The 24,830-nt window shown below is 51.9% G+C and overlaps 1 protein-coding gene across 2 annotated transcripts in view; it reads left to right on the top strand.

The window, feature by feature from the left end:
* USP34 (ubiquitin specific peptidase 34) overlaps positions 1-24,830 on the top strand; it is a 2,681,755-nt gene that overhangs the window by 2,195,935 nt on the left and 460,990 nt on the right. The gene's annotated exons all lie outside the window — the stretch shown is intronic.

The raw sequence follows: 24,830 nt of genomic DNA on the forward strand, positions 1-24,830 counted from the left end.
TGTAATGGATGAAGACACTGCTACCTCTTTTCAGCAACCCCTCCCCAAAGGACACCATAGCCATGGGATAGTTTGTTGTCACATAATCAGAATTGGTTACTCCGTAGGTCCTTCCAGACAAATACTGTTCAGAGCACTCCAGTTGCTTAGTCACCATGGTGACACTAGCACCAGCCTCTCTCAGTGCCTCTACCCTAACCCCATTATTAACCCCTTCGATGCTCATGACGGAACGGTTCCGTCATGAGCGTCGGTTGATCTGTGCTCATGACGGAACCGTTCCGTCATGAGCCCATAGGCTCAATAGAACGTTCAGCACAGCGCAGGAATCTGCGCCGCGCTGAAGAGGTTAACAGGATGCTGTCTGTATTTTGACATAATAATGGGCCAGACAGCAAAGGTAGCTACATCCACATCCCCTACTAGAATCGTCTCAGTGGTCTGACATGGCCAGTGCTCTCTTGAGATCCCATCTGGATATTGACAACAGCATTTACTGCAGGTTACCTAGAGGCATTTTTCTTGTTTTTACATCCAGAGTCTCCAGTTCAGTGCCATGTGGTTCTACAGTCATTGCACCAAGCCTTCTTGGGAGCCCAGTTCTTTTCCTGGTACCCAGCCTTTGACTGTGAAGAGTCTCAAGCCCACCTTCCTGAACATGTGTTTGGGGGCCTGAGAAGACTTTGTTTTTATAGTTACCCTCTTTCTCTTAGTGTTTTTTTGGCCTTTTTCTTTTGGTCTCCTCTGTAGGAAAGTAGGATATTTCTGGCATAGATACCCCCACTTTTTGCCTGGTGTCAGTTTGTTTTGACTGTAATTCACTGGATCCTGCTAACCGGGACCCCAGTGGCAGGGCTATTTCCTCTAACTTTGCTGGTAAGTACTTTGTACACCCCACAGTTGGCATCCTGGGGTACCACTGTAAGTCCCTAGTTTATAGTATTGAGCTACCCAAGGCATTGGTTCACCAGAGGTCTCCGATGGGGTGCAGCATATATTGCGCCACCCATGGGAGTCCATGTAAACTCTGCCTGCAGAGTTGTAATCATGGTCTGCACGAAATGGTGCATGCACCTTCCACTTTAGATATAAGGTTTTCCTTATATCCCGGTCAATGCACTTTAAACCTATAAGTCACCACAAAAGTAGGCCCTTCAGTCGGAGGGCAAGGTGTATGGTTCTGAGTGTATGGGTACCCTCTACACAAGTAGAGATACCCCTACACACTCCAGACTCCAATCTCTGGGCTCTGTAAGTGCGGGCCAGCCATTATAAGGTATATAGTGGACACTGGTGAGTCAAGATGTCCAACTACATAATGGCTGCCCGAACCAGATCATGTTTGATATCAAACATGTTGGGATAATGCAACTACCCCTCTTCTAGTGTTAGTTTCATGATACCATGTATTTGGGGGCTCCTGTGTAGCCTTACAAGGTTTACCTGCAAGCCTGCGCTGCTGCTGACCCTAGGCGGTGTTCTGCCCCCCCCTGCTGATGAGCTGGAGTCTGGCACGGGAAGCTGAACAAAGGATTTTGTGCGAAGGTTTGACTACCTCTCTTTTGAAATTGGGTACAGTGGGGGCGCTTACCAGCGCCACCAGACTGCATTGAAAGGTACGTTTGGTGCCCTCCTTGCATAAACCAGTCTGGCACAGTTCAAGAATCCTTGCCTCCTGCTCTGGTGCAAAAATAAAGGACAGGAGAGTGTGTCCACCTCCTGTTAAGTTCCTCCTTAGGGAAGTGCCCAGAGCTCCTCCAGGTGGCCACTTGATTCTGTCATGTTGAATCTTGGCCCCTGGGAGCATCTGACTGGCTAAGCCAGCTGAGTAGCGTCTCTGACCCCCCTCCCACCACCACCTCCCCGAATAGGTGGGTCACCATAGAAGATGCCCTTCCTAGGGTTACTTAAGGGCTCCCCTGAGGGTGGGTCCTTAGATTCATCCCGAAAACAACTTCAAGTTCTGACTGCCTGTCATCTGAAGACTGTTTAAAGACTCATCTGCTGGTGGACACTGGAACTCTGCTGTTCTGCAAGCTAGGACCCAAGACAAGACTGCTCCTTGTGGGACAATTTCTGCTGCATCTTTGTCCCTGTGCTTCTTCGACAATGATCGACGTAGAGGTGCCTGCAGATGCAGGAAAGTGACTCCTGCACTCCAAGGGAGATTCCGTCTTGCTTGGATGCATGCAGAGTCCTTGCTGACTCAGAGGATGCTTGGCCACGAAGTTACAGAAACTTGGAAGATCACGGAGATGAAGTTAAGTTGCAGCAGGAATCTTCCTACCAAGAGCAGTCTTGCTTTCGGTCCTAGCTCGATCCAGCAGCACAGTTCCAGTGTCCAACAGCAGAGCAGTTGTTAGACGATCTTCAGAATACAGGCAGTCAGTTCTTGAAGATGAAATCCGGACAAATCTAAGGACTCATCCTCAGGCGAGCCCTTAAGTAACCCTAAAAGGGCGAAAGCCATCTTCTGTGGGGACCCACCTATCTGAAAGAGACTATTAGTTATGGATTCCTCACCTTAGATTTACGCCCAGGCGGCAGACTGGATCCGAAGAATTTTTCTTCAGCAGTACCCCTGCCTATCAGTGTGAGAAGTTAGCCTGGCATATGATGTCCACTTGTTCTAGTGGGCACCTTGCACCTGTCTAATCGACCCTTATTGATGGAGGTTGTTAAGTCAACCTTATAGAAAGCTATCCTAGTGGTAGCATGGACCAGCAGTCACCAGGCTAAGATTTCAGAGAGCGTATTAAGCAAGTTGTTTTACCAATTATAATCCCTTGAGTACCAAATGAAAGGACACCACACAAGGTATATATCAAATGTATATGTATTTATTCTAAACACTACCCCTCTGCACTCTTTATGAGGTCAGAGGTAAAAGTACAATACAAGTTACTCAATTACTATACGATAAGTTTCACAGTATATGTTATGCCCTAGGGGCCTCTCAAACCATATATACTAAAATAGTGGTATAAGAACCATGAAAGAATTAGAAAGCAGGCCTGGGGCCTGTGGAATCGCTGGGGCTACTCTAAACAACCAAAGGTTAGGAAGTAGGAGGCCCACGGGAGACACGTGCAGTGTCTAAACACAGCCGCGGATTACCATTGGCATTCCATGGGAAACGAAGAAGTTACAAATATACAATTTAAGGATACTTCCGGATGGACTACGATGAAACCCTTTTAGACTTCGACACTAGGAAGGTCACTGCCCTCGAGACTACCAGATTACTCGTGTTACCTCACCCACGGAAGCCGGGTGCATAGGTGTCTTTTGATGTCGGGTTTCGTCGTCGATTTCAATGGAGAGCTGCAAAGAAGTTCTGCAGACGACCAGAGTAAAAGTGTCCGGATGGATCCAAGGGTGGATCGAAGATCTGTACAACCTGAAAGCAGAAGGGACAGAGTCTGGGTCACTTGCCAGTGAACAGGGCGGAGATGGAAAGATGCCACCAGATGTCGGGTGATTTCAGGTGAAGATGTGAAGTTTGTCTCTTCAGCCACGAGGACCAGAAGGTGTCGACAACGACCAGGAGCTGGATTTGAGCTGTCCCACGAAGGATCTAGTTGACTGCGGTGTCGGTATCTGGATTGGACCCAACAAGCCTTGGCAAACGCAACCCATGCAGGATGTCGAGATTGGCTTTGGAGCAGACCAGCAAGGTCTGAGGAACTTCTCCTTTGTAGGGAAGTTGTAGCAAGCTTGGAGCAACCAGGAAAGCAAGTTAGGTTCAAAATGGAGTCTTCCAGGGGCTCGCTAGCCAACGGACTAGGAACCGGGAGGACGCGTCAAGCTGAAATGCAAAAGCGAGGCCCACGGGTCACTCGTGGAGTGGGGGCCTCTGAGCTTCGGTGCAAATGGTGCTCGGGTCTGGGGCTTCAAGCACCCCAATGCATGACTTCGAGATACCTCGTGAAGTGAGTGCAGCTTGCGAAATGCAGGATGTCCAGGAGTTCCGGCCCCACGTCCCTCGTGTCTGCCACGGGTCTCAGCTTTGCTGTGAGCGAAGGTCGGGGTCAGAGATGTCTGGAAGTCCGTGTCCTGTGTTGCAGATTCTTCGGGATCCGGCGGGAGCCTCGAAAATGCAGACCGGCAAAGTTGCAGTTGGCGCCTGTTTGAACAGGGTGGTCTTTCCTTGACCACAAGGGAGAAGTCTACCGTCTTCCAGTCGAAATGGAATGTCGAAGGTCCAGGATTTATGTTTCAGAGTTTCGTCCAGGGTAATCTAAAGTCGTAGTGACTGGGCTCCTATACTTATACTAAGTTTAGGGGCTGGACTACCCTTAAGGTCCCTCCTATGGGTGGAACTGGGAAAGGGGGGGGTTACACCCCTTTCCCTTTGTCCAGTTTCGCGCCAGAGCTGGGGCAGAGTGCCCCAGCAAACGGTTTGAACTGGGAAATGCATGCAGCACCTAGTGTGCCCCAGGCAGTGTCTCGAAAGCATTCACTGAATGCAGCCCTCTCTGCCCCAATACAATAAAGCCTGTCTGGAGAGGTGCTGGCACTTCCCTGGACAGGAAACCTATTGTCCAGGCCTCCCCTGCCGGAATTTCGTCCAGCAACAGGAGGTCAGACTCGTGTCTGTGGCAGCAGCATCCATTTTGTGATGCTGAGGCTCTGTTTAACCGGGTAAACCAGTAACAAGTCTTCTCCCTCTAGAAGGGTGGAATGCTACCCCCGCCGCCAGGACAGGGGGGGTGGGGTGGGGGGGGGGGGGGTAGTATTCCAAAGTGTTTAACACCTTGCACGACATGTTTTGATAAAGCCAAACCAAAGTTAGCATTAACCGTGCGAATTATAAAGCACGTAAAAGTATATGGTATGGCTATATCATAGAACAGCTATAAGGACATGGTTCCGAAAGCTGCAGAGGGGCTCAGCTCATGCTAGGGCACCCTCTCACATAAAACCAAGCACTCTGCCTCCAGGATTGTTAAGGCCTGCCATAGGAGTGACTTATAGGTGTATATGTGTCTATATATATATATATATATATATATATATAGATATATACATATAGATATATACATATTGATATAGGTATACTATATCTAAGTAAGGGGTGATTAACCACCTTACCCAGGCTGTGTGAACAGACCTGCGGTGTCAGTTTGGAAGGCAAACCAGGGGTGGCAAATACATGCTGCAGCCCCCTATGCCCTGGGTACCTATGGTACACTATACAGGGGCTCGCAAGGGTGACCCACTAACCAATCTGTTATGTACCTAAAGTACAAGGAGTCCATTTTATAGAGAAAGCAGACAGACTGGGGCCCTGTATAGCAGGGTCCCAGGCCAACTAAGTCAAAAACCAGCAAAACACCATGAAAAAAGTGTGGGTAACCATATAGTCAGATAACCACCTTCCTACAATCAGTAGATGGCGTCCGTCGACTCCGCGTTCGTCGTGGCGTCAGGATCGCCGGTATGACATCGCGGTATGTACTCAGACGCCGCCCCTGCACGCAGAGGTCAGTTCTTTCTTTTTCCGCGCCAACCAGCGCAGATCCGGATACAGCGGTACCTCTAGTCATTTTTTGGCTGGCTTTTTTCGTCTTTTGTCGACCTTTTTTCTGAGGGACAATCAGAAGAGGTTGAGGAGGACTGGGATGACTCTGTGGACTCTCCGGCGGACCAGTTGGTAGAACCGAACTGGAGAGAGGAGTTGGGTGAGGCCAGTGGTCTGGACACTTCCCCAGACCTTGGCATGCTTTCTGCCTTTACCGTGGCTACGGAGTATGGTGCATCATACTCAGTGGTGTTGCATAGGGCGACTAAGGCCTTAAACCTAGAGCTTCCTACGGTGGCGGTCAGGAGTAACCTCCTGACCGAGGTGCATTAACTGGCAGTAGCCTCTTCGGAGCCTTCTGCTGTTCAATGAGGCCTTCACAGACATCCTTCTGGGCACTTGGTCCAAGCCCAATACAGGGGCACCTGTGGATAGGATGATTGCCTAACGCCACCGCCCAGCCCCGGGCGATCCCATTTTCCTCTCCCAAAACCCTACCCCCAAGAGCTTGATCCAAGCCTCTTCTTCCATGGGCGCATTCCTGATAGGGAATCCAAAAAAGCTGGATCACCTTGGGAAGAATGTTTTTTCCGCCAGCTTAGGACTGCGGTCGGTGAACACCGCATGTCTCTTGGGCCGCTACACCCACTTTGTGTGGGATACGGTCGTGCAGGTGCTGCCACAGTGCCCGGAGGATGCCCGGGCCATTCCCTCCCGTGCTGTCGCTGAGGGTAGAGGTGCAGTGAAGTTCACCATATGATGTGGCTGGACACCGCCAACTCGCTAGGTAGGACGATTTCTACGTCAGTAGCCCTGAGACGCTACGCTTGGCTGCGGTCCACTGGCTTTTTTAGGAGATGTCCAATCGACTCTTTTGAACATACCCTTTGATGGCCGTCGCTGTAGGAGGATGGATATCAGACTATGGTTACCCCAGATTTTTTGCCTTGTGTTTAGCTGGTTTTCGACTTAGTTGGCCTGGGATCCTGCTAATCAGGACCCCAGGCTATCTGTTCCCACTATAAAATGGACTCCATGTACTCTAGGTACATCTCCAATTGGATATTGGGTCACCTTTTCAGCCCCTATTCAGTGTACCATAGGTACCCAGGGCATAGGTGCATCCAAGGCCTACCAGGGACTGCAGCATATCTTTTGCAACCCCTGGCTGGCCATCCAAACTGACACAACTGGCTGATCACTCAGCTGGGGCAAGGTTGTGTAATCACCCCTTGCTTAAGTATAGTATTCCTATATCTAACCTCATATATAGATACACAGTAACCTATAAGTCACTCCTATGGCAGGCCTTAACAATCCTGGAGGCAGAGTGCTTGGTTATGTGTGAGATGGTGCTCTAGCATGAGCTGAGCCTGTCTGCAGCTTTCGGAACCATGTCCTTATAGCTGTTCTATGATATTGCCATACCATATACTCTTAAGTGCATTGTAATCCTCGCGGTTAATGCTAACTTTGGTTTGGCTTTATCCAAACATGTCGTGTAAGATGTCATACGCTTTGGAATACTACCCCCTTGTCAATCCTGGCGACGGGGGTAGCATTCCACCCTTCTAGAGGGAGAAGACATGCTGTTCCTGACTATCCCGGTTAAAGTTAACCAGAGCCCCAGCATCACAAAATGGATGCTGCTGCCACAGACACAAGTCTGACCTCCTGCTGCTGGGAGTCCTTCCGGTCACGGAGGTTTGGACAATAGGTTTCCTGCCTGGAGAGGTGCGAGCACCACCCCAGACAGGACTTTGTGTATTGGGACAGGGAGGGCTGAATAGATTGAGACACTGCCTGGGGCACACTAGGTGCTCCATGCATACCCCGGTTCAAACCGGTTGTTGGGGCACTCCAGCCCCAGCTCTGGCGCGAAACTGGACAAAGGAGAGGGGGCGTAACCACCCCCCTTCCTGGTCCTACCCACAGGAGGGACCTAGAAAGTAATCCAGCCCCTTTTAGTTGTATAAAAGTAGGATATAATCCTGACTGAAACTTTGACACGAAACTCTGGACCTTCTACGATCTACTTTGCAAGAAGACGACTGAAGAATCTCCCTTGTGGCCAAGGAGTGACCACCCTGGGCAACCAGGCACCATCCAGCAAATCAACAGCTTGCTTTGTTGACGTTTCCTGCCGGAACTCGAGCACAGAGCCTGACAAGACCCAGACTTCCAGACCTCTCTGACCCTCTCTTCACGACTGCAGCACAGCTGAGACCCGTGGAGGCGACGAGACACGTGGGACCGAACATCTTGAAAAGCCTGCAACTTGCTAACTGTGCAGCTCCTGAGGCATCCTCGAAGCTGTGCACTGGGGACTGAGAAACCCCAAATCCGAGCTCCACCTGCACCGAAGATCAGCCCTCCACACTCCACGAGTTCTGCATGGGGCCCTTCTGCTTGTGTTCTGCTCGACGCGTTGTCCCGTTGCTGGCCCTTTGTTAGTAGCCTCAGTGACGACAATCCTTTTGAATCACCTCGCTGGTCTGGTTGCTCCAGACTGGCCCTTGCCTCCCTGCAAAGGTGAGGCACCTCAGACCTTGCTGTTCTACACCAGAAGCCTTTGTTGTATCCTGCGTGGGTTGCCTTTGCCACGGCTTGTTGACTCCAATCCGGCAGTCGACCCCTCCATCTGCGAGAACCTTCATGGGACAGCTCCTCTCCAGCACCTGTTCGTCGTCAACGCCTCCTGGTCCGTGTGGCTGCAAAGACAAGCTTCAAGACAGCACCTGATTGCTTCTCGACATCGTCTGGTTCCTTCCTGGTTCCATCCGATCACTGGCTAGTGACCCAGACTCTGTCCCCTCTGCTTTGAAGTCCTCTTCATCCTCGATCCACCCTTGGATCCACCCGGACATCTTCCTCCTGGTCGCCTGCAGCATCTTTTCCTCCAGACTCCATAGGACTCAACGACGAAACCCGACACATCTTCACACCTATGCACCCGCCGTCCGTGGGTGAGGTAACGCGAGTACTTCGGTGCTCCCAAGGGTATTGACTATGCAAGTGTCTAGGTTTTTAGTTGTTTCCTCCTAACTAACCCGGAAGTGTCCTAAATCCTTCTTTTTCTAACTTCTAAGTTCCGATTGACTTTGCATTGACTCCCGCGTGTGTGTAAAGACACTGCACGCGCCGCCTGTGGGCCTCCCACTTCTAAACTAAGGTTCAGATAGTGTAGCCCCAGCGATTCCCTAGGCCCTAGGCCTTTGCTTTTCTCATGACGTGGTACTTATACCACTTTCTTAGTATATGGTTTACTTCGCCCCTAGGGCCTAACCGTAAATTGTGCAACTTAACGTATTCTGTTTAAGTATCTTATGTGCTTTGGCCTCTGACCTCATAAAGAGTTCAGAGAAGTGTGTTAGTAAATAAATACATATATATTTTATATATATCCTGTCTGGTGTCCTTTCATTTGATATTCAAGGGGTTACATATGGTAAAACAGCTGGCTTTACACGCCCTCAAGAGTATTTTAGCCTAAGACTGTTGTGTCCACGCTACCACTAGGATAGCTGGTCTATAAGGTTGACTTACAACCATCACCATAAGGGTTGTTTGGACTGGTGCAATGTGCTCACTAGAATAGTGAACGTCATATACCAGGCCAACTTCTCACACAGATGAACAAGTTACTTACCTACGGTAACAATATATTTGTAAGAGACATAGATTAGTTATAGATTCCTTACCGCTCCACCCATCCTCCCCATTCTGCGAACTGACTTTTAGGGTTAAGGACTTCCTTTCAGGGCACTAGTTTTGTGAACCAGTTATCAGTGTCTTCCTCTCCGGCTCCAGTGGAGTCGTAGGTGGAGGCCGAGGCCTGGGGCGCCTTCCCGAGTCCCTCTTGGTCCTCGCCGCGGGCGGCTGCCTCGTCTGAGATCGAACCTGCGCCTTTTCTGCGCCACGCCTTCACCGATTCGGTGTCGGCCTCGCCCCATTGTCTTGGAGAGCACGTGGTGGCAGAAGTCAGCCCGGCGCCACGTGGGCCCACTCCGGCGTCGGTCGACGCTGATCAGGCGCCGATGGCGGACTCCACGGAGCTGCGCTGGTGCCGGGTTCTGGATTAGTCTCCTGAGGTCCCTTCTTCTCCTGAGGTCTGTCACCAGCTGGTGTGTTCCTCCCCGGAGACAGGGAGCCGTGTTGTTGCCTTTTTCTGGCATCTTCCAGGGAAGGCTCTTCGCCGTCCCCACGGCCTAAATCCTCGAACCCTTCTTTCCGTGGCTCGCTGCTGGCTTCTCCACCGGCATCTCTGCTCTCCCCTGGCTCCCCTCAGATTCCCCATTCCTCTGAGGATCCTCCTATATGCCGGGGCTGGCTGCTTGCCCCTGGACTCTGGGATGGGCGGCTCATTCTGCAACCGTCACCCAGGGAGGAATTACTTTCACCTCTGCGGCGCCCTACTGAGGCCAGTGTTGCTTTTGTTCGGGCTATTTCCACGGCTGCTGGTATTCTGAGAATGGGTAAACCTGTCACTCCATTTCCTACAGACAACCTCTTGGAGATTCTCCACCAGGGCTCTGGTGGACGGGAGTTGTTTCTTCCCTTTGAAGCATCGCTCCATAATTCTCTTATGGGGGTCTTGGGGGCGCCCTGCCACAGGCGATCCTGGACCTCAGGCACTATTGCACTGTCATCGTCCTGCTCCGCACGACCCGGTTTGTCTTTCTTTCCACCCTTCTCCTCAAGGTGCTCTACTGCGCAATGCCTTTCCGTGTTTGCCTGTGGTGGTGTTCCCTCCGTCTCGAGAGGCCCGGTGGTTATATTCATGGGGACGTAATGTCTTCGCTTCTTCCAGTAATGCTTTGAGGGCACTTAACACTTTGTGTGTGCTGTCCAGGGCTACTTCTAGCCTGTGGGATTCTGTGGAGTCCCTTCTTTCTCATGTCTCTCATGAGCGGGCCTGTGCTGATCTGCGGGGCCATGTGTTGGATGGTAGAGAGTTGGCCGCGTTTATTCTTCGTGTGGCTATTGATGTTGCTGATGCTCGTGCTATGGCCAATTCTTTGGCTCTCCGTCGCCATGCTTGGCTACGCGATGCTGTTTTCCCTGAAAATATTAGAGAGCGTCTGGTCGACCTCCCTTTTGATGCGGTCCTGTTTAATACTCATGCAGACTCCACCATTCAGCGTCTTCTTGCGGTGGTGGGTCCTCCTCCTCAGTAGGTTGGTTTGTGGATCCCCTGGGGCTTGGTGGGAGACGTTATCCTACTTGCTCCTGATATTTGGGTTTTGGTAGGCTGTTACACTTTCTGTGAGGGATACTGTGTCCTCTGGGTCCTTGGTTGGCCACTCTCTTCAGTTGGTTGCTGGTTCAGCCACTGTTTTGGTACAAATGCGTTTTCTGGCTGACTTCCAAGCCTTCTGTGGTTTCTGCAGCAGGTCTGTGATTTTGTCCTCCGATGCGGGATTGTTTTTTCCCTAAGAGTGGTTCCCATGCTTTCTTGGGACGTGTCCTATCCTATGTGGGGTATATGTAGCTATTGTATAGCTCTGTCTTATGGGGGGAGGGTGTGGACTCCCCCTGGCGGGTTCATCGCCCTTCCTGGTGGTGCTGTATTACGAGGGTGCCGTCTTTGGTCCTTACTGGGGCGTGGCTTGGCCAGCTATGGCGTTGTGCCGCGGTGTTTTGCCCTTTGCCTGCCGTTTGGTGTGGGCATAGTTTCCTGTGTTGACGGCCTGGTCTGTTCCTACTTGTTACTCCTCTAACCTTCTAGCTGCTTGTTAGAATTGGGGGTCTCTGGTTGGCGCAAGTATGCACTTGTGACAAGCAGGGACCCTCTCTTCCAAGTCAGGGCAAAGGATGACCCCTTAGAATTACCCTTGCTCACCCTCTAGGTGCGTGGCGTGAGCAGCCAAGGCTATTCTTCAGGCGTTAGTTAGTTAAGCATTTGTAATCATACACACAGTAAAATATACCAATCCCCCCACAAATGGACACCAGGCTGTAAATATATAAAAATACGCTTCTTTATGTAAAAATATATATATGTAACTCAACAGACTTATCACAAGACCAAATAACGTTTTTGTTGCACCACAGGTTGTAAATAGGCAAAGGTTCTCAGTTGTAGCTTTCAATGGTTGTTTGTTCAAAAATACTTCAATGGTTTCACTTCAAGAAAATAGTTCCTTTCCTCCTTAGTTGCAGTTCAAAAATGGAGATTTCTCTGTTAAGGCGCTTTTGTTATAAATCTCCTAATTTCACAGTTCTCTCAGTGTTCTTTCCTTTCAAAGGATAGTCTCTCTCTGTCCTGGGGCTTTGGGACCCTCCCCGGCCTTCAGAGCGCCTCGCAGCGCCTCTCCTGCCTTCAAGGGGGAAACTGACTCAGCCCCTACCAACTCTCACGCATCTCGCGGTATGCTTGGAATGGAGACCAGAGAGGGGTTTCACAAACCCTGGGCCTTTTCCAGAGGTGGGGGCTGAGCTCGGAGCAGAGCAGCAAGCAGGCGATGAGAGGAGCCCCCGGCCTTTCCCAGAGGTGGGGGCTCCCGGCTGCAGTGAGGAGCAGGGAGGGGTGAGAGGAGCCTCGGGGTTCCTGACAGGGAGTGCAGACGGAGCACTCAGCTCTGACTCACCCGTGGGGGCTCCTGGGCACTCGGGGACTTCTCGGCTCAGCTCTCAGTCGAGCAACAGCTGGAGGGCAGGGAAGGAAAGCGTTGCGGGCCCCGAGCCCGAGGGAGACTTGGCAGAACACTTCAGTCACTTGGATCAGAGTCGGCACAGGCTTGTGCGACTCCAACGATGGGGGCACTCTTGGATCTTGACGCCAGCGGGCGTGTGCAGACAGGCAGGCGCGGCCCGCGACCCTTGGCACGACGGTGCGGGGGTCTCCTCAGCGGGGGCGGCGCGGCCTGGCCAACCTCGGGAATTGCGAAGCGGGGTCACAGGGCACGGACTGTGCAGCTGTCGACCCGGCGTGGATCACAATCTTTGGAGGGAATTCCGGCAGGAGGGGGGAGAGCGCTTCAGGGCTTCCAGTAGCAGGCAAGGGGCAGAGGAGCAGGTAGCCAAGCCTGGGGGCAGAGAGCGACTCCGGTCGGAGCGAGGCTCTCACAGGGCAGAGGCTGGCAAGCTCCCGAGTGCCACAGCCCTAGGAGGGGCGATGAGGGGCGCAGTCTGGATCCAGCAGGGAAGCACACACGGCTCGAAAGTCAAGACGAGCAAAAGCACCAAGGACCCACTAGTCCTGGGGTCCAGATCAGGGGGCAAGCTCAATTCAAGCCCTTGGAGAATGTTTAAAGCACAAAGAAGCAAAGTCTTTTCTCAGTAAGTCTTCTCCTCTCCTTTCTCAGCAAGGCAAGCAGCAGGCCAGTCCTCCCAGCGTCTCTTCTCCTTCTAGTTGGGCAGAGGTCCTTCGTGGTAAAACAGGATTCTGATTTACAAGGAGCAGGGCTCCTACTTTTATACACAGTTTCTTTTGTTCTCACTGGCCAGGGGGGCCTCTGCATAACTGCTCTCAGCTCCTGAGCACTTGTGGTGGGTACTTCTGCTTCTGCATTCAGTGTGAGGGCAGGCACATCAGCCGCTCCCCAGGGGGGCGGAGCCGGCATTGTGAGGACAGGGGCAGCTTGAGCACTTTGTTGACAAGCTTCGGTCCTTCCTGGGCCAGGTGCAGGCTGAGTCATCAGTCGCTCCCCAGGAGGGCGGAGCCAGCATTGTGGAGGCAGAGCACAGCCTGATGCATCATTCAGGGGAAACTCCCACCACCCACTAAGGTGTCATCCTGCTATTCACAACCTGTCAACTCCCAGCCCTGTCACTCACCCACTCAGACAGTCAGATACACACAAGAGCAGAGGCGGGCTGAAATGGTTAGACAAGCAAATGCTAACTTTCTAAAAGTAGCATTTGCAAACCCAGGATATTAAAATAAACTTTACTAAAAGAAGTATTTTATTATTCTGAGTTCAGGCATACTAAACATTAATTTCTACCATGTTCCCTGAGCCTGCTGGGATTATAGAGTGTAATAATTCCAGCAGCCCATCTGGCCTAGAAGGGAACTGGTAGCCTTACAATAGTGAAAAATGAATTTGGCAGTAATTCACTATTAGGACTTGCCACACACATCAGGGCATGTCCTACCTTACACTTACAATGCACCCTGCCCTCAGGCCTACCATAGGGGTGACTAATATGAAGTTAAGGGAAGGTTTAGGGGCTGGCAAGTGTGTGCACTTGCCCAGCCAGCATGACAGTACCAGACTGCACGCAGGTTCTGCAATGGCAGACCCTAGACACATTTTAAGGCTGCTTCTGTGGGTGGCGCAATCAGCGCTGCAGGCCCACTAGCAGTATTGGCATTCACAAGCCCTGGCACTCCTGGTGCACTTTACTAGGGACTGACAGTAAATCCAATGAGCCAATCATGGACATCAATCACATGTATACTTTTCACAGGGAGAGCATATGCACTTTAGCACTGGGCAGCAGTGGTAAAAGTGCCCAGAGTCATTAAACCAACAAAAACAGGTCAGAGAGAGTATTGGAGGAAGGCAAAAAGTTTAGGGATGACCCTGCCAAGAGGCCCAGGTCCAACACAACCCCCTTCCAGCCAAAACGCAGGGTAGACCAATCACCACTGTGATGGGCTTCCCTGCTTTGGGCGATAGAACCTGGACCTGGCCCGCAACAGCAGGGGCACATTCCAGTTCTACGCCAATCTGAACCTATTTCAAATCCTCTGTCCATACTCTCAGAGTTCACCCAGCTAATCCATGGGGCACCCTTCTCTTTCTCTGTGGACACCACCTGTGCAGCCTCCAACCTTAACTTGCTCACAGGTGTGTCCCAACAGACAGTCATCAAATCACAGTGGCCACCGACAGTAGTCAGGGCTGATACCCAGGCCTCATGCCTCTCAGGGCTCTCAAACCTCTGTGGCCTCAGAGAGCGGGGGGCAGTAGCCCCAGGTGCTTGGCACCCTTTATCCACTCTCTCTCCTGTCAGGTCAGGTATGACATCCTGGCACTGACCCACCAGCTCCAGGCCTGTACCTGGCGGCTGGACAAAAGACTGGGGTTGGCTCTCCCACACCCGGTCCTCCTCCTTGGGGCTCTGTACCCTCCCACCTGGAGTGGTACCCCCTTCCAGAATTGTCAGGGCACCTGAGGAAGGTGACCTGCACAATTCGCCCACCAGTTCAGGGGTGCTATCCTGCAACTGGGGCACCAGGTCAGGGGGGACACCCTGCACCTGGCCCTCTATCCTAGGGTCTAAACCCTCAAACTGCACTGGGGTCAGAGGCAAGGACTCCCTCCCTCTGCACCCCCTTCCAGAGTACTGCCCACTCTCCACTGGAGTGGTACCCCTAGAAGTGACATGGGTCAGGACACTGATTACAGTGGTCCCACCCTCCAGGTCAGACAACACCTGAACCTGGCTCTCCAACTCAGGGACCCAACCCTGCAGTTGAACCCTTGCCTGGCGCACCAGGACTTCACGGGGAGCACGCATGCCCCCCCTGAGGGTGGCACATAGCTCATGTGCCGTGCGACAGTCTGCCTGGCGCAGATCTCCCAACCTCTGTCCCTCTGACAGTGTGGGAAGATCCTCCAGGACAGAAGTGGTGTCCCCATGGTCATTCACTGGGGACGCAGCCCTGCTGGCTGGCCCCTGACCCACTGGTTCTTCCACTGGGGACTCTTTCCCCCTCTCGCCCCTCCATCTGGACCTCTGCACCCTCCCAACTGGAGCGGTACTGCCAGATACCAGAACTACTGGACCTCTGTTTACAGAGGCTCCACGTTCTCTAGCCACTGGGGGATCCCCCACAGAGGGTGACTCCTCCGGACAGCCTAGGCTCCCCACCTGGTGTTCCCTTAAAGAACTATCCAGGCTCTGAGACTGAGGTTGGGCACTACCGGGACAAAACCCATTCTCACTCCTTCCCCTCAAGGACAGGACGTGAGGCCCTACACCCCTCTCACTACTACAGGACCTAGCTGGGCTACTCTGCGCCACTTCCACCACTCTGGGCTGGAAGATACCTGAGCCATTCCTCACAGGATCACACCCCAATGCCTCTCCAGACCCTCTGGAATCCACCACAAGGTCTGCCTCCAATGTGAGCTCCCTGGGGTCAGAGAACTCACTCTCAAACAGGTGTTGGCATAGCTCTGGAAAACTGGGACTTAAAGTATGCTCTCCCAGAATTGGATCACACAGCCCCCTAGCAGGGTTAACCAAACTATCCTTCACCTCCTCATCCAGCGCCTCACACACATACTCCACACCATTCTCCTGAGACTGGCCAGACAGTCGCGGACTGTCTCTGTCACACAACCCACACTCTTCTGGGTGGTCCTTACACTCACCCACCAGGACCTCAACCATGGGGGAATCCCTCCCACCACTAGGACCATGAACTCCTACGCCAGCTACCCTATTCCCTTCAGGGACGCTGCGCACTACTGGAGCTACCTCATGCCCTTGAACCTCCTGGTGTAAGTTAACCCCCTCCAAGTCAGGTGCCATATCTCTAGGTGGGCGCACTATGCTGTCAGCACCAGATACCTGAATGTTGCTGCCACCAGCTGAGCTGGACTCCACCTCCAACTCAGCAACGCTCAATCCGCCAGCTACACAAATCTCTGGATGTTGGGCTGAAGCCCTCCTGGCTTCAAGCTCTAAATCAAGTTCTCTCATCCTCAAGTAGTGAGCTCTTTGGCGTGTTTGCGCTTCCATTGCCAATTTTTGCATTTCCAATTCTATTTGTCCAGCTAACTTTGCCATCTCCATTGCATGTGCCCTGTCTGCTGCCCTGTCTGCCAACTCCTCTGGCGACAGGCATCTGGTTGCTGCCTTTTCCATCCTCACTGGACCAGGCATGACGTCTTCAAAAGCACATGGAGATCTCCCAGCAAAATTATAAAACAGAAATGGAAATCTGTGGCCGCGTTATAGGTCTGCTCTCGCTATGTGGTGATCAGCAATTCACTGTATGTCAACTACAAATGCAAATTCGCAAATCCTCACCGCTGCGTCCAATGTTAGAATTGGGGGTCTCTGGTTGGCGCAAGTATGCACTTGTGACAAGCAGGGACCCTCTCTTCCAAGTCAGGGCAAAGGATGACCCCTTAGAATTACCCTTGCTCACCCTCTAGGTGCGTGGCGTGAGCAGCCAAGGCTATTCTTCAGGCGTTAGTTAGTTAAGCATTTGTAATCACACACACAGTAAAATATACCAATCCCCCCACAAATGGACACCAGGCTGTAAATATATAAAAATACGCTTCTTTATGTAAAAATATATATATGTAACTCAACAGACTTATCACAAGACCAAATAACGTTTTTGTTGCACCACAGGTTGTAAATAGGCAAAGGTTCTCAGTTGTAGCTTTCAATGGTTGTTTGTTCAAAAATACTTCAATGGTTTCACTTCAAGAAAATAGTTCCTTTCCTCCTTAGTTGCAGTTCAAAAATGGAGATTTCTCTGTTAAGGCGCTTTTGTTATAAATCTCCTAATTTCACAGTTCTCTCAGTGTTCTTTCCTTTCAAAGGATAGTCTCTCTCTGTCCTGGGGCTTTGGGACCCTCCCCGGCCTTCAGAGCGCCTCGCAGCGCCTCTCCTGCCTTCAAGGGGGAAACTGACTCAGCCCCTACCAACTCTCACGCATCTCGCGGTATGCTTGGAATGGAGACCAGAGAGGGGTTTCACAAACCCTGGGCCTTTTCCAGAGGTGGGGGCTGAGCTCGGAGCAGAGCAGCAAGCAGGCGATGAGAGGAGCCCCCGGCCTTTCCCAGAGGTGGGGGCTCCCGGCTGCAGTGAGGAGCAGGGAGGGGTGAGAGGAGCCTCGGGGTTCCTGACAGGGAGTGCAGACGGAGCACTCAGCTCTGACTCACCCGTGGGGGCTCCTGGGCACTCGGGGACTTCTCGGCTCAGCTCTCAGTCGAGCAACAGCTGGAGGGCAGGGAAGGAAAGCGTTGCGGGCCCCGAGCCCGAGGGAGACTTGGCAGAACACTTCAGTCACTTGGATCAGAGTCGGCACAGGCTTGTGCGACTCCAACGATGGGGGCACTCTTGGATCTTGACGCCAGCGGGCGTGTGCAGACAGGCAGGCGCGGCCCGCGACCCTTGGCACGACGGTGCGGGGGTCTCCTCAGCGGGGGCGGCGCGGCCTGGCCAACCTCGGGAATTGCGAAGCGGGGTCACAGGGCACGGACTGTGCAGCTGTCGACCCGGCGTGGATCACAATCTTTGGAGGGAATTCCGGCAGGAGGGGGGAGAGCGCTTCAGGGCTTCCAGTAGCAGGCAAGGGGCAGAGGAGCAGGTAGCCAAGCCTGGGGGCAGAGAGCGACTCCGGTCGGAGCGAGGCTCTCACAGGGCAGAGGCTGGCAAGCTCCCGAGTGCCACAGCCCTAGGAGGGGCGATGAGGGGCGCAGTCTGGATCCAGCAGGGAAGCACACACGGCTCGAAAGTCAAGACGAGCAAAAGCACCAAGGACCCACTAGTCCTGGGGTCCAGATCAGGGGGCAAGCTCAATTCAAGCCCTTGGAGAATGTTTAAAGCACAAAGAAGCAAAGTCTTTTCTCAGTAAGTCTTCTCCTCTCCTTTCTCAGCAAGGCAAGCAGCAGGCCAGTCCTCCCAGCGTCTCTTCTCCTTCTAGTTGGGCAGAGGTCCTTCGTGGTAAAACAGGATTCTGATTTACAAGGAGCAGGGCTCCTACTTTTATACACAGTTTCTTTTGTTCTCACTGGCCAGGGGGGCCTCTGCATAACTGCTCTCAGCTCCTGAGCACTTGTGGTGGGTACTTCTGCTTCTGCATTCAGTGTGAGGGCAGGCACATCAGCCGCTCCCCAGGGGGGCGGAGCCGGCATTGTGAGGACAGGGGCAGCTTGAGCACTTTGTTGACAAGCTTCGGTCCTTCCTGGGCCAGGTGCAGGCTGAGTCATCAGTCGCTCCCCAGGAGGGCGGAGCCAGCATTGTGGAGGCAGAGCACAGCCTGATGCATCATTCAGGGGAAACTCCCACCACCCACTAAGGTGTCATCCTGCTATTCACAACCTGTCAACTCCCAGCCCTGTCACTCACCCACTCAGACAGTCAGATACACACAAGAGCAGAGGCGGGCTGAAATGGTTAGACAAGCAAATGCTAACTTTCTAAAAGTAGCATTTGCAAACCCAGGATATTAAAATAAACTTTACTAAAAGAAGTATTTTATTATTCTGAGTTCAGGCATACTAAACATTAATTTCTACCATGTTCCCTGAGCCTGCTGGGATTATAGAGTGTAATAATTCCAGCAGCCCATCTGGCCTAGAAGGGAACTGGTAGCCTTACAATAGTGAAAAATGAATTTGGCAGTAATTCACTATTAGGACTTGCCACACACATCAGGGCATGTCCTACCTTACACTTACAATGCACCCTGCCCTCAGGCCTACCATAGGGGTGACTAATATGAAGTTAAGGGAAGGTTTAGGGGCTGGCAAGTGTGTGCACTTGCCCAGCCAGCATGACAGTACCAGACTGCACGCAGGTTCTGCAATGGCAGACCCTAGACACATTTTAAGGCTGCTTCTGTGGGTGGCGCAATCAGCGCTGCAGGCCCACTAGCAGTATTGGCATTCACAAGCCCTGGCACTCCTGGTGCACTTTACTAGGGACTGACAGTAAATCCAATGAGCCAATCATGGACATCAATCACATGTATACTTTTCACAGGGAGAGCATATGCACTTTAGCACTGGGCAGCAGTGGTAAAAGTGCCCAGAGTCATTAAACCAACAAAAACAGGTCAGAGAGAGTATTGGAGGAAGGCAAAAAGTTTAGGGATGACCCTGCCAAGAGGCCCAGGTCCAACACTGCTCTCACTACTTAGTGGGTCGGTACTGTCCGAGGCGGTCCACTTTAGGGGGTCGTTCGGGACGGTTTACTAGCCTTGCCCTTGTTCTGAGCCCAACGTGGTCCAGGCGTTTAGTTTTGTGGCGTTGTTAGCAGCTGGCTGCCCCCGCCTGCTCTTCTGTTCTGTGGCCGGCGGCCTTGGTTTGGGCCCTGGCGCTCCTGCTTTTTCTCCAGCGGGGCCATTGTGAGATCTCGTTCTTATTCTTCCGCCTGCCTTATTGCTGAGGTGCTGTGAACCCAAGCTTTGAGGGGCTTGGCTGCCCTCTTCACTGGGTTGTTTCCCAGTGGAGGGCTTCGCTGTGCTTCTGCCTCTTCTTCTTGGAGTCTGTAGGTGGTTCTTCTTCCTCTGCATTGTCTGTACCTTGGGGCTTCCGGTGGAGGTCCCTGGTACGTTGACTGGGCTTGGGGCGTTCTGGCCTCCTTAGTATTACCCTGCTTCTCCTGTTGGTGAAGGCTGGGTTGCCTCTTTGTTGTTATGACACATCCCCTGTGGGGCTGGTGTTCCTCCACAGTACTGAGGTTCTCTTCAACTCAGGGCCTGTGACTCATCCCCTGTTGCGGTGGACGGGGCTGTTTGTCCCTGTCCCCGTGGCTGATCCCCTGTGGAGTCTTGTGCTCGCCTGAGCTGGAGAGGTCCTCTCGCAGACCCTCCTCCCCTTTGGGTAAGGCTAGGGTATCTATTCTACGTTAAGTAATCTGCAGCTGGTAGTCTCTATCTGATGTACGAGTTACTTACCTTCGGTAACTATGTATCTGGTAGAGACGATTCTAGCCGCAGATTCCTTCACAACCCGCCCTTCCTCCCAGTTTCTGCGAGGACCCTTCTCAGTCTTCTGCACTCGCCTGCTTGAGGGCGGCGGTCTTCTGCAAGTGCCTTTTTCTTACTCCCTCCCTAGGGGGATTCTTGCCTTGTTGTTGCTGTTGCTCCATTCCTTCCTTTCTGGTGATTGGTTGGCGAATGCTTGGGTACTTCTGCGCCAATGCATTTGGTCTACAATGTAGAGTTCGTTGTGTTATGCGTCCTTATGTTGCTTGCACTTCTGACTTCTACAGTCCATGGGGTGGAGGTCCCCTGGCTGGGCCTCGACCCTCAGTTCCTTTTGGGAATTATCTGCTAGAGACAATATCTTGCTGCAGATTCCTTACAGACCCACCCATGCCTTCCAGCTCTGTGGACTCATTTATAGGGCTTGGGTTGTTCCTCTTTACAGGACCCTAGTTTGGACACACAATAGGCAGTCCCTTCATGGCTCTGGGCTTCTGGCATGGAAAAAAGTGAAAAGAAACCGACGCCGCACGCCTCTGTAGCGCCTATGTAGATGACTGCGACTTTGCAGCTGACGGACGAAGCCACCTGACGGTGTGCAGGTGTACTGCTCACGCAAAAGTTTCCGGGTCCATTCTGACGCTTGGGAAATTCAAAGATAAGGAATTTGCAGCTAGATATTGTCTCTGCCAGATAATGCGTTACCGAAGGTAATTAACGTGTTCGTCACACACACATGTGTGCCATATCCCCTAACACTTCATGTAATATTTGGAAGTCACCACTACAGCAGGCCTTACAGGCCTAAAGCAGGGTGCATTATATTACATGTGTGGACATATCTGCATGAGCAGACATGCCCCTATTCTTCCAGTTCAGTTACTGCCAGTACAAGTGACCAGGGAAGCCATTTTATGTACATGGGCTCGACAATGGTCAAAAACAAGTTTTCGGTGAGAATGGCCCTGAGGTTACTGGGCCTCATGGCCTCCTGCATCGAGCTCGCAACTCATGACCATTGGCATATGCGTGATCTTCAGTGGGACCTGAAGTCCCAGTGAGCACAGCATCAGGGGAATCTCTCCGACATTGTCCAGATCTTTTACGGAATTACGAAAATTCTGTAGTGGTGACTGTTGAACCACAATAGGGTCAGAGCCTGACCTCTCTCCCATCCCCAACCAGGGCTGACTATAGCTACATATGTCACGTCTGGGATTGGGTGGCCATCTGGGAGAGGTGGAAGTCAGAGGACTCTGCTGTAGGAAGGTAGGATCTTTCTGGCATTGATACCCCCACTTTTTGGCTGCTGTCAGTATGTTTTGACTGTAGTTCACTGGGATCCTGCTAGTCAGGACCCCAGTAACTGTGCTTTCTCCCTGGTTAGTACTTTGTATACCCCACAATTGACATACCACGGGGACCATTGTAAGTCCCTAGTACATGGTACTGAGCTACCTAAGGCATTGGTACACCATGGGCTGGAGCATTTGTTATGCCACCCATGGAACCCCATGCAAACTGTGTCTGTGGAGCTGCCATTGCACTCTGTGTGACAGGGTGCCTGCACACTTTACTTTAGATATAAGGTTTTCCTTATATACCGGTCACCCCACTTAAAACCTATAGGTCACCCTTAAGGTAGGCCCATCAGTCCAAGGGCAAGGTGCCTGGTTCTAAGTGTATGGGTACCCTTGCACAAGCAGAGGCACCCCTACCAACCCCAGACTCCATTTTCTGGGCTTGACAGCCATTATAAGGTATGTGGTGGACACTCCCAAGTTGAGATGCCAAACTACATAATGGCTGCCTGGTCATGATTGGTATCACCAATTCTGGTGTTAGTGGCATGATATCATACACTGGGGGGCTCCTTAGAGGACCCACAAATACCTACATTTGTAGCCTTTCAGGGTCTGCCTGTGCTGCTGTTCTGCCCCCCTGCTGATGAGCCCAACTTGGCCAGGGGAGGCTGAACACAGGATTCCTTCTACAGAGATGTATGACCACCTATCCTTTAGAATTAGATAGGGTGGGGGCACCTCTGAGCTCCATCAGGCTGCGTTGAATTGCACATTTGGTGCCTTCCTTGCATATACCAGTTTCACTCAGTCCAGGAGCCCTTGGCTTCCGCTCTGGGGTAAAACCACACAAAGGACAGGGGAGTGTACACCTCCCTTTCCAGTACCTCCCCAGGGAGGTGCTCCAGAGCTCCTCCAGGTGGGTACTTGATTCTGCCATGTTGAATCTTGACCCCTGGGAGCATCTGACTGGCAAGGACATCTGAGTAACTTTCCTGACCCCTCTGATAGGTGGGTTGCCACAGAAGAGGGTCTTCCTCTTTTTGGGGTTACTAAAGGGCTCCCTGAAGGGTAGGCCCTTAGATTTGTCCTGACAAAAATTTCTGGAACCGACTGCTGTCTTCTGAAGCTTCTTCGAAGACTCTTCTGCTGGTGGACACTGGAACTCTGCTGTTCTTAATCCAGGACCCACAATAAGACTGCTCCTGGTGGGAAGATTACTGCTGCATCTTCATATTTGTGCTTCTTCAAGATCTGCAAATTCATGGCCATGCATCCTCCGAGTTGCCATGGACTCAGCCTGCATCCAACCTGGAAGGAATCTCCCTTGAGTGAAGGAGTCACTTCCCTGCATCCGCAGGAACCTCAACGTTGACAACTTGTTTGTTGATCCTCTTGTCCCACAGATAACTTCTGGCTGTGAAACACAGGTGGTGGTTTGTTGGTCCTCCAGAGGCCTGACCAGTGTTCCCTGTAAGGTGGGAGACTGTAATCCCTCTCCAGCCAGCGGTGACTGCCTCCCTGTGCACCACGTTTGTCTGTCATTTCCAAGGCTTGTTGGCTCTCTTCACGAAAGATCTTCAAGCTCCAAGCAGCCCCTGCCTCCAGCACTGCACAAATAATAGCACGCCATCCTGCCTGCATCCCTTGCATTGTGGTGCCTCTTCTGTGTACTGCTGGTGCTTTCTTCTGACCTCCTGTGCCTGCTGCCAGAGGGCCTGCGAGGGGGCTTCACTGATTCCTTCTGGCTCTCCATTGTGCTGAGGGGTGGTCCTGACTTACCCTTGCTGGGTTAGTCCCTCATACCTTGCTGGTCTGCATCACTGCACCTTCACCCATGAACCATTGTTTGCATTTGCTGAGGCTTGTTGGTGGTCCTGCTGGCCACTGACCTTCCTGCACTCGTCGGGACAGCTTGCAAAAGGCTTCTGGTCTTCTGCAGCATCGCCTGGTCTTCACAGCTGCTGTTTTCTTCTTAAAAGCATCTCAGCAAGAACCTCCAACCAGGGCTGATATTGTGTTTTTGTGCCTCCTGGTGGTTTGTACTCTGTCTCCTCTGCTTTCAGGTTCTTTTCATCTGGATTCTTCATCCTGGTTTCACTGGCCTGGTCCGCGAGATGCTGTAGCTGCAGAACATCCACAACCCTCCATTGTTGTCTACAAAGGTTTCCAACATCACTTCACCCCTATGCACCCGGGTTCCCAGCTGCAGGTATCCGTCTCTTCTGAGTATCCACGGGTGGGGTGACTCTCCAACCATCCTTCCTGCAAGTGGTTCTTTCGAGGTCCTTTGGAAAAGGTCCTAAATATCTAAAATCCAAACAAGACTTATCTGTGTTGTTCTACGGACATTGACCCGGTGTAACCACTCTGCACCCAAGTACATTGGGGTCCCAAGCTACTTACTTTGGGTGGTTCCTTGCACTCCTGGAGCTCACCACCTTGGGTACTAGTCCTGTTTTGGTAACCAATTTGCATACCACTATTTTAGTATATGGTTTTGCCTCCTGGTGGAGCCTTGTGTATTTGTTATGCTATTTTGTCTATTTCCTAAGTATTTCCTGCGTGTAATTGATACCTCCGGGTAAGAGGTATACCAAGTTAGTATCTAGTAATAAATATAACATATTTTTCTACTCACCTGGTGTGGTTCTTTCTTTTGTGAAAACCTCCCTGACCTACTAAAATGGTACATGCACATGCTTTACACCCACCTGGATAAGCCTTAGCTGTTTTCCAGAGCTACCCCTTGAGAGCTTTGGCTTTCAGGGATCTAAACAGTATCACTAAGGGTTGCCTGGACTCAGTGCACAGTGCCTCATCATAGGTGTACACTATATACTGAGCCAGCCTCCTACATCTGCTCACCTTCGTAGTCCATGCTCCACATAAACCTGCTGTAGCTTCACACAAGTCACTTAAAATTAAAAAGCCGTTCTTCCTTCGATCAAGGGAAAGCTGGTGCAGGTGTCCATGAACAACACCACCAACATGTGGTACTGGAACACACGGGGCAGGGTTGGGGTCTTGGACCCCTTGTTAAGAGGTGCTTCATCTCTGGACATGGTTGGAATTGAAGGCATTTCCCTGGTGGTTCAATACCTTGTAGGCTCTCTGAACATCAGGGTGGATGAACTCAACCGAAAATTAGTAGGGTATCATGAATGACATCCTTACCCGGAGGTGGTGCAAGGACTCTTTCAGCATTCGGGAGAGCCTTGGTTAGTTCTGTTCGCCGCTGTAGAGAACGCTCAGCAGTTTTGCACACTGGAGTTTCCAAGGCATCATCGGAGATGCTTGTGAATTATTCTAGGGTAAGGAATCTGCGGCTAGATAGTCTCCACCTGACAAGGCGTTTCCGAAGATACGTAAC

This window comes from Lissotriton helveticus, chromosome 6 (genome assembly GCF_964261635.1).
Source record: "Lissotriton helveticus chromosome 6, aLisHel1.1, whole genome shotgun sequence".
In the NCBI taxonomy this organism is placed as follows: Eukaryota; Metazoa; Chordata; class Amphibia; order Caudata; family Salamandridae; genus Lissotriton; species Lissotriton helveticus.